This window comes from Salminus brasiliensis, chromosome 22, assembly GCF_030463535.1.
Source record: "Salminus brasiliensis chromosome 22, fSalBra1.hap2, whole genome shotgun sequence".
In the NCBI taxonomy this organism is placed as follows: Eukaryota; Metazoa; Chordata; class Actinopteri; order Characiformes; family Bryconidae; genus Salminus; species Salminus brasiliensis.
In genome coordinates, this window is record NC_132899.1 from 353,651 (window position 1) to 366,297 (window position 12,647).

The 12,647-nt window shown below is 53.3% G+C and overlaps 17 non-coding genes across 17 annotated transcripts; all 17 read left to right on the plus strand.

The window, feature by feature from the left end:
• Positions 1-1,391: 1,391 nt before the first annotated feature.
• Positions 1,392-1,465, plus strand: trnai-aau (transfer RNA isoleucine (anticodon AAU)). The gene has a single exon. It is a non-coding gene; the product is annotated as a tRNA-Ile (tRNA).
• Positions 1,466-1,869: 404 nt separating this feature from the next.
• trnaf-gaa (transfer RNA phenylalanine (anticodon GAA)) lies at positions 1,870-1,942 on the plus strand. Its single transcript has one exon. It is a non-coding gene; the product is annotated as a tRNA-Phe (tRNA).
• Positions 1,943-2,297: 355 nt separating this feature from the next.
• trnad-guc (transfer RNA aspartic acid (anticodon GUC)) lies at positions 2,298-2,369 on the plus strand. Its single transcript has one exon. It is a non-coding gene; the product is annotated as a tRNA-Asp (tRNA).
• Positions 2,370-2,881: 512 nt separating this feature from the next.
• On the plus strand, positions 2,882-2,955 carry trnai-aau (transfer RNA isoleucine (anticodon AAU)). The gene has a single exon. It is a non-coding gene; the product is annotated as a tRNA-Ile (tRNA).
• Positions 2,956-3,359: 404 nt separating this feature from the next.
• Positions 3,360-3,432, plus strand: trnaf-gaa (transfer RNA phenylalanine (anticodon GAA)). Its single transcript has one exon. It is a non-coding gene; the product is annotated as a tRNA-Phe (tRNA).
• Positions 3,433-4,866: 1,434 nt separating this feature from the next.
• Positions 4,867-4,940, plus strand: trnai-aau (transfer RNA isoleucine (anticodon AAU)). Its single transcript has one exon. It is a non-coding gene; the product is annotated as a tRNA-Ile (tRNA).
• A 404-nt stretch (positions 4,941-5,344) lies between these two features.
• Positions 5,345-5,417, plus strand: trnaf-gaa (transfer RNA phenylalanine (anticodon GAA)). The gene has a single exon. It is a non-coding gene; the product is annotated as a tRNA-Phe (tRNA).
• A 355-nt stretch (positions 5,418-5,772) lies between these two features.
• On the plus strand, positions 5,773-5,844 carry trnad-guc (transfer RNA aspartic acid (anticodon GUC)). The gene has a single exon. It is a non-coding gene; the product is annotated as a tRNA-Asp (tRNA).
• Positions 5,845-6,356: 512 nt separating this feature from the next.
• On the plus strand, positions 6,357-6,430 carry trnai-aau (transfer RNA isoleucine (anticodon AAU)). Its single transcript has one exon. It is a non-coding gene; the product is annotated as a tRNA-Ile (tRNA).
• A 404-nt stretch (positions 6,431-6,834) lies between these two features.
• Positions 6,835-6,907, plus strand: trnaf-gaa (transfer RNA phenylalanine (anticodon GAA)). The gene has a single exon. It is a non-coding gene; the product is annotated as a tRNA-Phe (tRNA).
• A 1,429-nt stretch (positions 6,908-8,336) lies between these two features.
• trnai-aau (transfer RNA isoleucine (anticodon AAU)) lies at positions 8,337-8,415 on the plus strand. Its single transcript has one exon. It is a non-coding gene; the product is annotated as a tRNA-Ile (tRNA).
• Positions 8,416-8,819: 404 nt separating this feature from the next.
• trnaf-gaa (transfer RNA phenylalanine (anticodon GAA)) lies at positions 8,820-8,892 on the plus strand. Its single transcript has one exon. It is a non-coding gene; the product is annotated as a tRNA-Phe (tRNA).
• Positions 8,893-10,326: 1,434 nt separating this feature from the next.
• trnai-aau (transfer RNA isoleucine (anticodon AAU)) lies at positions 10,327-10,400 on the plus strand. The gene has a single exon. It is a non-coding gene; the product is annotated as a tRNA-Ile (tRNA).
• Positions 10,401-10,804: 404 nt separating this feature from the next.
• On the plus strand, positions 10,805-10,877 carry trnaf-gaa (transfer RNA phenylalanine (anticodon GAA)). The gene has a single exon. It is a non-coding gene; the product is annotated as a tRNA-Phe (tRNA).
• A 355-nt stretch (positions 10,878-11,232) lies between these two features.
• On the plus strand, positions 11,233-11,304 carry trnad-guc (transfer RNA aspartic acid (anticodon GUC)). The gene has a single exon. It is a non-coding gene; the product is annotated as a tRNA-Asp (tRNA).
• Positions 11,305-11,816: 512 nt separating this feature from the next.
• trnai-aau (transfer RNA isoleucine (anticodon AAU)) lies at positions 11,817-11,890 on the plus strand. Its single transcript has one exon. It is a non-coding gene; the product is annotated as a tRNA-Ile (tRNA).
• A 404-nt stretch (positions 11,891-12,294) lies between these two features.
• Positions 12,295-12,367, plus strand: trnaf-gaa (transfer RNA phenylalanine (anticodon GAA)). Its single transcript has one exon. It is a non-coding gene; the product is annotated as a tRNA-Phe (tRNA).
• Positions 12,368-12,647: the final 280 nt, after the last annotated feature.

The window sequence follows — 12,647 nt, forward strand, 5'->3', positions numbered from 1 at the left end:
CTGGGCGGCATCAGATGTCCTTATTTCAGGGGAACTCTTGAGAACAACGCAGGCGAGAAGGTTCCGTAGTGTCATAGTTAGGACCGTGCCGTTTGAATCCAGCGATCAGGGGTCACATCTCAGTGAAACCTGCCTTTCCTTCCAACAAGCATCTTGAAGTAAGAAGGTGAAGTAACGCATCTACTTGCTAAGGAGCCTGTAGAAGATTGACATGCATGCACCTTCTCCAAAAACTCTGCTCCTACAGAAGCATGGTGGAGGGCATCCTGATCTGTTGCGTCTCCGTGTGATGTGGAAACCGCTCCATGGTACAGGGGAATACCCTTCAGTGACTGGTGAGTCCTGCCGAGTGGGTCAGTGGGACAAGTTGTCCTCCCGTCAAGGATCTCTATGCCGAAGGGGCCGCATCCCCTTCGCTCCTCTCAGCTGGAAATAGGCAACGGCGCATGCTGGACAAGTTTTAGAGACCAATACACGGTATCTTTTCCCAGACGGCTGAACTGATCACCTTGGCGGAATTCCAACGTTCCGACAAAACTGCTACCTCAGCTGTACTCAGACATGTAAAGGTTTGCAGTATTCCCCCACCGCCTCATGCGTTCCTTGTTAGTATAGTGGACAGTATCTCCGCCTGTCACGCGGAAGACCGGGGTATGATTCCCCGACGGGGAGGGCCTGTTGCTTTTGCTGCCCATGCAACCTCTGCTTTCTGAAAGGAGGACGATGCACCGCTGGCTTCTGGCAAGCGTGACTGCTTGCATGAGCCGGGTGCACGAAAGCTCACATACTGGCTGGGAATGAAATGTGGGTCGGCTGCTTGGACGGCAGCTTCGCTCAGCTCTATTCCACCAAGGCTGCGAAAGCACCAGCTGACAAATGTATCTGCAGGTACGCTGGCTGAATTTGAAAGGAAACTCTCCGCAAAATCTTGTCGTTGAGAATGCAGAACACAGACTCTTTCCAGCACTGCTTGTGGTCTATGCATGGTAGTGTTCATCATCTTTGCCTTACTCCAAAGAGGTCCATGGTTCAAAGCCGGACGACAACATGCCACAGGGGTGTTTCTGCTGCCTTTAGGAAACGCTCCTAACCAAAAGGGATGGGATCAATCTGTCCTTTGTCTATGGTGGTTTCTCGATTAGTGCATTGGAAGTTTACCCCAACAGCTGTGGCCAATGTGAGCTTTGTCAGGAATGTGGCAATTAAATAACAGATCTCAATCCATTTGAGAAATTCAAAGTATCGTCCTCACTGGAAGGAGTGTTGAAGCTCAGGGGCATGCTCCAGTGCCCCTGCAGACATCCCCACACAGGCACTTTCTGGGTAAGGCCTAAGGCAGTGCCGGACGTGACCTTCGTCATCCACGGCCGGAGGGGCGAGGGCACCGGCCGGGCCGGTTAGCTCAGTTGGTTAGAGCGTGGTGCTAATAACGCCAAGGTCGCGGGTTCGATCCCCGTACTGGCCACATCTGCTTTTGCACCGCACTGTTTACCAGCAATGGGCTTGGTCTACCAAGTGCAGGCCATTGGGATTGCTGGACATGAAGTCCAAGCTAGGAGGAGAGTAACTTTGCTCCCGATCGGCACTGTGAAGGACGCTACAAGAGCGCACGTTTCTGACTGAGGCCATCGATGGCCGCTAACTCGTTCCTGATGGAAAGTGCTCTCGTCCTATGGGGACAAACTCCCCTTTGCGGATACCTCTGACGGTCGTGTCTCCATGCCAAGGCAACACCAGCCTAGGAAAAGATCCCCATGCACCTTATCTCCGTAGAAACTAGCATTCATTTGTCGCCGCATACTGGCTGTTAGCACGATAACTTGACTGAGTTTGCACAGCACAGGCAGGACTGGGCTCGCTGCCCGCTGTGCCGAAATAGCTCAGTTGGGATAGCGTTAGACTGAAGATCTAAAGGTCCCTGGTTCGATCCCGGGTTTCGGCAGAATGCCTGCGACATGCTTTTTCTGGCCGCCGCTGTCAAGTTGCTGGGCGGCATCAGATGTCCTTATTTCAGGGGAACTCTTGAGAACAACGCAGGCGAGAAGGTTCCGTAGTGTCATAGTTAGGACCGTGCCGTTTGGATCTCTATGCCGAAGGGGCCGCATCCCCTTCGCTCCTCTCAGCTGGAAATAGGCAACGGCGCATGCTGGACAAGTTTTAGAGACCAATACACGGTATCTTTTCCCAGACGGCTAAACTGATCACCTTGACGGAATTCCAACGTTCCGACAAAACTGCTACCTCAGCTGTACTCAGACATGTAAAGGTTTGCAGTATTCCCCCACCGCCTCATGCGTTCCTCGTTAGTATAGTGGACAGTATCTCCGCCTGTCACGCGGAAGACCGGGGTTCGATTCCCCGACGGGGAGGGCCTGTTGCTTTTGCTGCCCATGCAACCTCTGCTTTCTGAAAGGAGGACGATGCACCGCTGGCTTCTGGCAAGCGTGACTGCTTGCATGAGCCGGGTGCGCGAAAGCTCACATACTGGCTGGGAATGAAATGTGGGTCGGCTGCTTGGACGGCAGCTTCGTTCAGCTCTATTCCACCAAGGCTGCGAAAGCACCAGCTGACAAATGTATCTGCAGGTACGCTGGCTGAATTTGTCCTTTGTCTATGGTGGTTTCTCGATTAGTGCATTGGAAGTTTACCCCAACAGCTGTGGCCAATATGAGCTTTGTCAGGAATGTGGCAATTAAATGACAGATCTCAATCCATTTGAGAAATTCAAAGTATCGTCCTCACTGGAAGGAGTGTTGAAGCTCAGGGGCATGCTCCAGTGCCCCTGCAGACATCCCCACACAGGCACTTTCTGGGTAAGGCCTAAGGCAGTGCCGGACGTGACCTTCGTCATCCACGGCCGGAGGGGCAAGGGCACCGGCCGGGCCGGTTAGCTCAGTTGGTTAGAGCGTGGTGCTAATAACGCCAAGGTCGCGGGTTCGATCCCCGTACTGGCCACATCTGCTTTTGCACCGCACTGTTTACCAGCAATGGGCTTGGTCTACCAAGTGCAGGCCATTGGGATTGCTGGACATGAAGTCCAAGCTAGGAGGAGAGTAACTTTGCTCCCGATCGGCACTGTGAAGGACGCTACAAGAGCGCACGTTTCTGACTGAGGCCATCGATGGCCGCTAACTCGTGCCTGATGGAAAGTGCTCTCGTCCTATGGGGACAAACTCCCCTTTGCGGATACCTCTGACGGTCGTGTCTCCATGCCAAGGCAACACCAGCCTAGGAAAAGATCCCCATGCACCTTATCTCCGTAGAAACTAGCATTCATTTGTCGCCGCATACTGGCTGTTAGCACGATAACTTGACTGAGGTTGCACAGCACAGGCAGGACTGGGCTCGCTGCCCGCTGTGCCGAAATAGCTCAGTTGGGAGAGCGTTAGACTGAAGATCTAAAGGTCCCTGGTTCGATCCCGGGTTTCGGCAGAACGCCTGCGACATGTTTTTTCTGGCCGCCGCTGTCAAGTTGCTGGGCGGCATCAGATGTCCTTATTTCAGGGGAACTCTTGAGAACAACGCAGGCGAGAAGGTTCCGTAGTGTCATAGTTAGGACCGTGCCGTTTGAATCCAGCGATCAGGGGTCACATCTCAGTGAAACCTGCCTTTCCTTCCAACAAGCATCTTGAAGTAAGAAGGTGAAGTAACGCATCTACTTGCTAAGGAGCCTGTAGAAGATTGACATGCATGCACCTTCTCCAAAAACTCTGCTCCTACAGAAGCATGGTGGAGGGCATCCTGATCTGTTGCGTCTCCGTGTGATGTGGAAACCGCTCCATGGTACAGGGGAATACCCTTCAGTGACTGGTGAGTCCTGCCGAGTGGGTCAGTGGGACAAGTTGTCCTCCCGTCAAGGATCTCTATGCCGAAGGGGCCGCATCCCCTTCGCTCCTCTCAGCTGGAAATAGGCAACGGCGCATGCTGGACAAGTTTTAGAGACCAATACACGGTATCTTTTCCCAGACGGCTGAACTGATCACCTTGGCGGAATTCCAACGTTCCGACAAAACTGCTACCTCAGCTGTACTCAGACATGTAAAGGTTTGCAGTATTCCCCCACCGCCTCATGCGTTCCTTGTTAGTATAGTGGACAGTATCTCCGCCTGTCACGCGGAAGACCGGGGTATGATTCCCCGACGGGGAGGGCCTGTTGCTTTTGCTGCCCATGCAACCTCTGCTTTCTGAAAGGAGGACGATGCACCGCTGGCTTCTGGCAAGCGTGACTGCTTGCATGAGCCGGGTGCACGAAAGCTCACATACTGGCTGGGAATGAAATGTGGGTCGGCTGCTTGGACGGCAGCTTCGCTCAGCTCTATTCCACCAAGGCTGCGAAAGCACCAGCTGACAAATGTATCTGCAGGTACGCTGGCTGAATTTGAAAGGAAACTCTCCGCAAAATCTTGTCGTTGAGAATGCAGAACACAGACTCTTTCCAGCACTGCTTGTGGTCTATGCATGGTAGTGTTCATCATCTTTGCCTTACTCCAAAGAGGTCCATGGTTCAAAGCCGGACGACAACATGCCACAGGGGTGTTTCTGCTGCCTTTAGGAAACGCTCCTAACCAAAAGGGATGGGATCAATCTGTCCTTTGTCTATGGTGGTTTCTCGATTAGTGCATTGGAAGTTTACCCCAACAGCTGTGGCCAATGTGAGCTTTGTCAGGAATGTGGCAATTAAATGACAGATCTCAATCCATTTGAGAAATTCAAAGTATCGTCCTCACTGGAAGGAGTGTTGAAGCTCAGGGGCATGCTCCAGTGCCCCTGCAGACATCCCCACACAGGCACTTTCTGGGTAAGGCCTAAGGCAGTGCCGGACGTGACCTTCGTCATCCACGGCCGGAGGGGCGAGGGCACCGGCCGGGCCGGTTAGCTCAGTTGGTTAGAGCGTAGTGCTAATAACGCCAAGGTCGCGGGTTCGATCCCCGTACTGGCCACATCTGCTTTTGCACCGCACTGTTTACCAGCAATGGGCTTGGTCTACCAAGTGCAGGCCATTGGGATTGCTGGACATGAAGTCCAAGCTAGGAGGAGAGTAACTTTGCTCCCGATCGGCACTGTGAAGGACGCTACAAGAGCGCACGTTTCTGACTGAGGCCATCGATGGCCGCTAACTCGTGCCTGATGGAAAGTGCTCTCGTCCTATGGGGACAAACTCCCCTTTGCGGATACCTCTGACGGTCGTGTCTCCATGCCAAGGCAACACCAGCCTAGGAAAAGATCCCCATGCACCTTATCTCCGTAGAAACTAGCATTCATTTGTCGCCGCATACTGGCTGTTAGCACGATAACTTGACTGAGTTTGCACAGCACAGGCAGGACTGGGCTCGCTGCCCGCTGTGCCGAAATAGCTCAGTTGGGAGAGCGTTAGACTGAAGATCTAAAGGTCCCTGGTTCGATCCCGGGTTTCGGCAGAATGCCTGCGACATGCTTTTTCTGGCCGCCGCTGTCAAGTTGCTGGGCGGCATCAGATGTCCTTATTTCAGGGGAACTCTTGAGAACAACGCAGGCGAGAAGGTTCCGTAGTGTCATAGTTAGGACCGTGCCGTTTGGATCTCTATGCCGAAGGGGCCGCATCCCCTTCGCTCCTCTCAGCTGGAAATAGGCAACGGCGCATGCTGGACAAGTTTTAGAGACCAATACACGGTATCTTTTCCCAGACGGCTAAACTGATCACCTTGTCGGAATTCCAACGTTCCGACAAAACTGCTACCTCAGCTGTACTCAGACATGTAAAGGTTTGCAGTATTCCCCCGCCGCCTCATGCGTTCCTCGTTAGTATAGTGGACAGTATCTCCGCCTGTCATGCGGAAGACCGGGGTTCGATTCCCCGACGGGGAGGGCCTGTTGCTTTTGCTGCCCATGCAACCTCTGCTTTCTGAAAGGAGGACGATGCACCGCTGGCTTCTGGCAAGCGTGACTGCTTGCATGAGCCGGGTGCGCGAAAGCTCACATACTGGCTGGGAATGAAATGTGGGTCGGCTGCTTGGACGGCAGCTTCGCTCAGCTCTATTCCACCAAGGCTGCGAAAGCACCAGCTGACAAATGTATCTGCAGGTACGCTGGCTGAATTTGTCCTTTGTCTATGGTGGTTTCTCGATTAGTGCATTGGAAGTTTACCCCAACAGCTGTGGCCAATATGAGCTTTGTCAGGAATGTGGCAATTAAATGACAGATCTCAATCCATTTGAGAAATTCAAAGTATCGTCCTCACTGGAAGGAGTGTTGAAGCTCAGGGGCATGCTCCAGTGCCCCTGCAGACATCCCCACACAGGCACTTTCTGGGTAAGGCCTAAGGCAGTGCCGGACGTGACCTTCGTCATCCACGGCCGGAGGGGCAAGGGCACCGGCCGGGCCGGTTAGCTCAGTTGGTTAGAGCGTGGTGCTAATAACGCCAAGGTCGCGGGTTCGATCCCCGTACTGGCCACATCTGCTTTTGCACCGCACTGTTTACCAGCAATGGGCTTGGTCTACCAAGTGCAGGCCATTGGGATTGCTGGACATGAAGTCCAAGCTAGGAGGAGAGTAACTTTGCTCCCGATCGGCACTGTGAAGGACGCTACAAGAGCGCACGTTTCTGACTGAGGCCATCGATGGCCGCTAACTCGTGCCTGATGGAAAGTGCTCTCGTCCTATGGGGACAAACTCCCCTTTGCGGATACCTCTGACGGTCGTGTCTCCATGCCAAGGCAACACCAGCCTAGGAAAAGATCCCCATGCACCTTATCTCCGTAGAAACTAGCATTCATTTGTCGCCGCATACTGGCTGTTAGCACGATAACTTGACTGAGGTTGCACAGCACAGGCAGGACTGGGCTCGCTGCCCGCTGTGCCGAAATAGCTCAGTTGGGAGAGCGTTAGACTGAAGATCTAAAGGTCCCTGGTTCGATCCCGGGTTTCGGCAGAACGCCTGCGACATGTTTTTTCTGGCCGCCGCTGTCAAGTTGCTGGGCGGCATCAGATGTCCTTATTTCAGGGGAACTCTTGAGAACAACGCAGGCGAGAAGGTTCCGTAGTGTCATAGTTAGGACCGTGCCGTTTGAATCCAGCGATCAGGGGTCACATCTCAGTGAAACCTGCCTTTCCTTCCAACAAGCATCTTGAAGTAAGAAGGTGAAGTAACGCATCTACTTGCTAAGGAGCCTGTAGAAGATTGACATGCATGCACCTTCTCCAAAAACTCTGCTCCTACAGAAGCATGGTGGAGGGCATCCTGATCTGTTGCGTCTCCGTGTGATGTGGAAACCGCTCCATGGTACAGGGGAATACCCTTCAGTGACTGGTGAGTCCTGCCGAGTGGGTCAGTGGGACAAGTTGTCCTCCCGTCAAGGATCTCTATGCCGAAGGGGCCGCATCCCCTTCGCTCCTCTCAGCTGGAAATAGGCAACGGCGCATGCTGGACAAGTTTTAGAGACCAATACACAGTATCTTTTCCCAGACGGCTGAACTGATCACCTTGACGGAATTCCAACGTTCCGACAAAACTGCTACCTCAGCTGTACTCAGACATGTAAAGGTTTGCAGTATTCCCCCACCGCCTCATGCGTTCCTCGTTAGTATAGTGGACAGTATCTCCGCCTGTCACGCGGAAGACCGGGGTATGATTCCCCGACGGGGAGGGCCTGTTGCTTTTGCTGCCCATGCAACCTCTGCTTTCTGAAAGGAGGACGATGCACCGCTGGCTTCTGGCAAGCGTGACTGCTTGCATGAGCCGGGTGCACGAAAGCTCACATACTGGCTGGGAATGAAATGTGGGTCGGCTGCTTGGACGGCAGCTTCGCTCAGCTCTATTCCACCAAGGCTGCGAAAGCACCAGCTGACAAATGTATCTGCAGGTACGCTGGCTGAATTTGAAAGGAAACTCTCCGCAAAATCTTGTCGTTGAGAATGCAGAACACAGACTCTTTCCAGCACTGCTTGTGGTCTATGCATGGTAGTGTTCATCATCTTTGCCTTACTCCAAAGAGGTCCATGGTTCAAAGCCGGACGACAACATGCCACAGGGGTGTTTCTGCTGCCTTTAGGAAACGCTCCTAACCAAAAGGGATGGGATCAATCTGTCCTTTGTCTATGGTGGTTTCTCGATTAGTGCATTGGAAGTTTACCCCAACAGCTGTGGCCAATGTGAGCTTTGTCAGGAATGTGGCAATTAAATGACAGATCTCAATCCATTTGAGAAATTCAAAGTATCGTCCTCACTGGAAGGAGTGTTGAAGCTCAGGGGCATGCTCCAGTGCCCCTGCAGACATCCCCACACAGGCACTTTCTGGGTAAGGCCTAAGGCAGTGCCGGACGTGACCTTCGTCATCCACGGCCGGAGGGGCGAGGGCACCGGCCGGGCAGGTTAGCTCAGTTGGTTAGAGCGTGGTGCTAATAACGCCAAGGTCGCGGGTTCGATCCCCGTACTGGCCACATCTGCTTTTGCACCGCACTGTTTACCAGCAATGGGCTTGGTCTACCAAGTGCAGGCCATTGGGATTGCTGGACATGAAGTCCAAGCTAGGAGGAGATTAACTTTGCTCCCGATCGGCACTGTGAAGGACGCTACAAGAGCGCACGTTTCTGACTGAGGCCATCGATGGCCGCTAACTCGTGCCTGATGGAAAGTGCTCTCGTCCTATGGGGACAAACTCCCCTTTGCAGATACCTCTGACGGTCGTGTCTCCATGCCAAGGCAACACCAGCCTAGGAAAAGATCCCCATGCACCTTATCTCCGTAGAAACTAGCATTCATTTGTCGCCGCATACTGGCTGTTAGCACGATAACTTGACTGAGGTTGCACAGCACAGGCAGGACTGGGCTCGCTGCCCGCTGTGCCGAAATAGCTCAGTTGGGAGAGCGTTAGACTGAAGATCTAAAGGTCCCTGGTTCGATCCCGGGTTTCGGCAGAACGCCTGCGACATGCTTTTTCTGGCCGCCGCTGTCAAGTTGCTGGGCGGCATCAGATGTCCTTATTTCAGGGGAACTCTTGAGAACAACGCAGGCGAGAAGGTTCCGTAGTGTCATAGTTAGGACCGTGCCGTTTGAATCCAGCGATCAGGGGTCACATCTCAGTGAAACCTGCCTTTCCTTCCAACAAGCATCTTGAAGTAAGAAGGTGAAGTAACGCATCTACTTGCTAAGGAGCCTGTAGAAGATTGACATGCATGCACCTTCTCCAAAAACTCTGCTCCTACAGAAGCATGGTGGAGGGCATCCTGATCTGTTGCGTCTCCGTGTGATGTGGAAACCGCTCCATGGTACAGGGGAATACCCTTCAGTGACTGGTGAGTCCTGCCGAGTGGGTCAGTGGGACAAGTTGTCCTCCCGTCAAGGATCTCTATGCCGAAGGGGCCGCATCCCCTTCGCTCCTCTCAGCTGGAAATAGGCAACGGCGCATGCTGGACAAGTTTTAGAGACCAATACACGGTATCTTTTCCCAGACGGCTGAACTGATCACCTTGGCGGAATTCCAACGTTCCGACAAAACTGCTACCTCAGCTGTACTCAGACATGTAAAGGTTTGCAGTATTCCCCCACCGCCTCATGCGTTCCTCGTTAGTATAGTGGACAGTATCTCCGCCTGTCACGCGGAAGACCGGGGTTCGATTTCCCGACGGGGAGGGCCTGTTGCTTTTGCTGCCCATGCAACCTCTGCTTTCTGAAAGGAGGACGATGCACCGCTGGCTTCTGGCAAGCGTGACTGCTTGCATGAGCCGGGTGCGCGAAAGCTCACATACTGGCTGGGAATGAAATGTGGGTCGGCTGCTTGGACGGCAGCTTCGCTCAGCTCTATTCCACCAAGGCTGCGAAAGCACCAGCTGACAAATGTATCTGCAGGTACGCTGGCTGAATTTGAAAGGAAACTCTCCGCAAAATCTTGTCGTTGAGAATGCAGAACACAGACTCCTTCCAGCACTGCTTGTGGTCTATGCATGGTAGTGTTCATCATCTTTGCCTTACTCCAAAGAGGTCCATGGTTCAAAGCCGGACGACAACATGCCACAGGGGTGTTTCTGCTGCCTTTAGGAAACGCTCCTAACCAAAAGGGATGGGATCAATCTGTCCTTTGTCTATGGTGGTTTCTCGATTAGTGCATTGGAAGTTTACCCCAACAGCTGTGGCCAATGTGAGCTTTGTCAGGAATGTGGCAATTAAATGACAGATCTCAATCCATTTGAGAAATTCAAAGTATCGTCCTCACTGGAAGGAGTGTTGAAGCTCAGGGGCATGCTCCAGTGCCCCTGCAGACATCCCCACACAGGCACTTTCTGGGTAAGGCCTAAGGCAGTGCCGGACGTGACCTTCGTCATCCACGGCCGGAGGGGCGAGGGCACCGGCCGGGCCGGTTAGCTCAGTTGGTTAGAGCGTAGTGCTAATAACGCCAAGGTCGCGGGTTCGATCCCCGTACTGGCCACATCTGCTTTTGCACCGCACTGTTTACCAGCAATGGGCTTGGTCTACCAAGTGCAGGCCATTGGGATTGCTGGACATGAAGTCCAAGCTAGGAGGAGAGTAACTTTGCTCCCGATCGGCACTGTGAAGGACGCTACAAGAGCGCACGTTTCTGACTGAGGCCATCGATGGCCGCTAACTCGTGCCTGATGGAAAGTGCTCTCGTCCTATGGGGACAAACTCCCCTTTGCGGATACCTCTGACGGTCGTGTCTCCATGCCAAGGCAACACCAGCCTAGGAAAAGATCCCCATGCACCTTATCTCCGTAGAAACTAGCATTCATTTGTCGCCGCATACTGGCTGTTAGCACGATAACTTGACTGAGTTTGCACAGCACAGGCAGGACTGGGCTCGCTGCCCGCTGTGCCGAAATAGCTCAGTTGGGAGAGCGTTAGACTGAAGATCTAAAGGTCCCTGGTTCGATCCCGGGTTTCGGCAGAATGCCTGCGACATGCTTTTTCTGGCCGCCGCTGTCAAGTTGCTGGGCGGCATCAGATGTCCTTATTTCAGGGGAACTCTTGAGAACAACGCAGGCGAGAAGGTTCCGTAGTGTCATAGTTAGGACCGTGCCGTTTGGATCTCTATGCCGAAGGGGCCGCATCCCCTTCGCTCCTCTCAGCTGGAAATAGGCAACGGCGCATGCTGGACAAGTTTTAGAGACCAATACACGGTATCTTTTCCCAGACGGCTAAACTGATCACCTTGTCGGAATTCCAACGTTCCGACAAAACTGCTACCTCAGCTGTACTCAGACATGTAAAGGTTTGCAGTATTCCCCCGCCGCCTCATGCGTTCCTCGTTAGTATAGTGGACAGTATCTCCGCCTGTCATGCGGAAGACCGGGGTTCGATTCCCCGACGGGGAGGGCCTGTTGCTTTTGCTGCCCATGCAACCTCTGCTTTCTGAAAGGAGGACGATGCACCGCTGGCTTCTGGCAAGCGTGACTGCTTGCATGAGCCGGGTGCGCGAAAGCTCACATACTGGCTGGGAATGAAATGTGGGTCGGCTGCTTGGACGGCAGCTTCGCTCAGCTCTATTCCACCAAGGCTGCGAAAGCACCAGCTGACAAATGTATCTGCAGGTACGCTGGCTGAATTTGTCCTTTGTCTATGGTGGTTTCTCGATTAGTGCATTGGAAGTTTACCCCAACAGCTGTGGCCAATATGAGCTTTGTCAGGAATGTGGCAATTAAATGACAGATCTCAATCCATTTGAGAAATTCAAAGTATCGTCCTCACTGGAAGGAGTGTTGAAGCTCAGGGGCATGCTCCAGTGCCCCTGCAGACATCCCCACACAGGCACTTTCTGGGTAAGGCCTAAGGCAGTGCCGGACGTGACCTTCGTCATCCACGGCCGGAGGGGCAAGGGCACCGGCCGGGCCGGTTAGCTCAGTTGGTTAGAGCGTGGTGCTAATAACGCCAAGGTCGCGGGTTCGATCCCCGTACTGGCCACATCTGCTTTTGCACCGCACTGTTTACCAGCAATGGGCTTGGTCTACCAAGTGCAGGCCATTGGGATTGCTGGACATGAAGTCCAAGCTAGGAGGAGAGTAACTTTGCTCCCGATCGGCACTGTGAAGGACGCTACAAGAGCGCACGTTTCTGACTGAGGCCATCGATGGCCGCTAACTCGTGCCTGATGGAAAGTGCTCTCGTCCTATGGGGACAAACTCCCCTTTGCGGATACCTCTGACGGTCGTGTCTCCATGCCAAGGCAACACCAGCCTAGGAAAAGATCCCCATGCACCTTATCTCCGTAGAAACTAGCATTCATTTGTCGCCGCATACTGGCTGTTAGCACGATAACTTGACTGAGGTTGCACAGCACAGGCAGGACTGGGCTCGCTGCCCGCTGTGCCGAAATAGCTCAGTTGGGAGAGCGTTAGACTGAAGATCTAAAGGTCCCTGGTTCGATCCCGGGTTTCGGCAGAACGCCTGCGACATGTTTTTTCTGGCCGCCGCTGTCAAGTTGCTGGGCGGCATCAGATGTCCTTATTTCAGGGGAACTCTTGAGAACAACGCAGGCGAGAAGGTTCCGTAGTGTCATAGTTAGGACCGTGCCGTTTGAATCCAGCGATCAGGGGTCACATCTCAGTGAAACCTGCCTTTCCTTCCAACAAGCATCTTGAAGTAAGAAGGTGAAGTAACGCATCTACTTGCTAAGGAGCCTGTAGAAGATTGACATGCATGCACCTTCTCCAAAAACTCT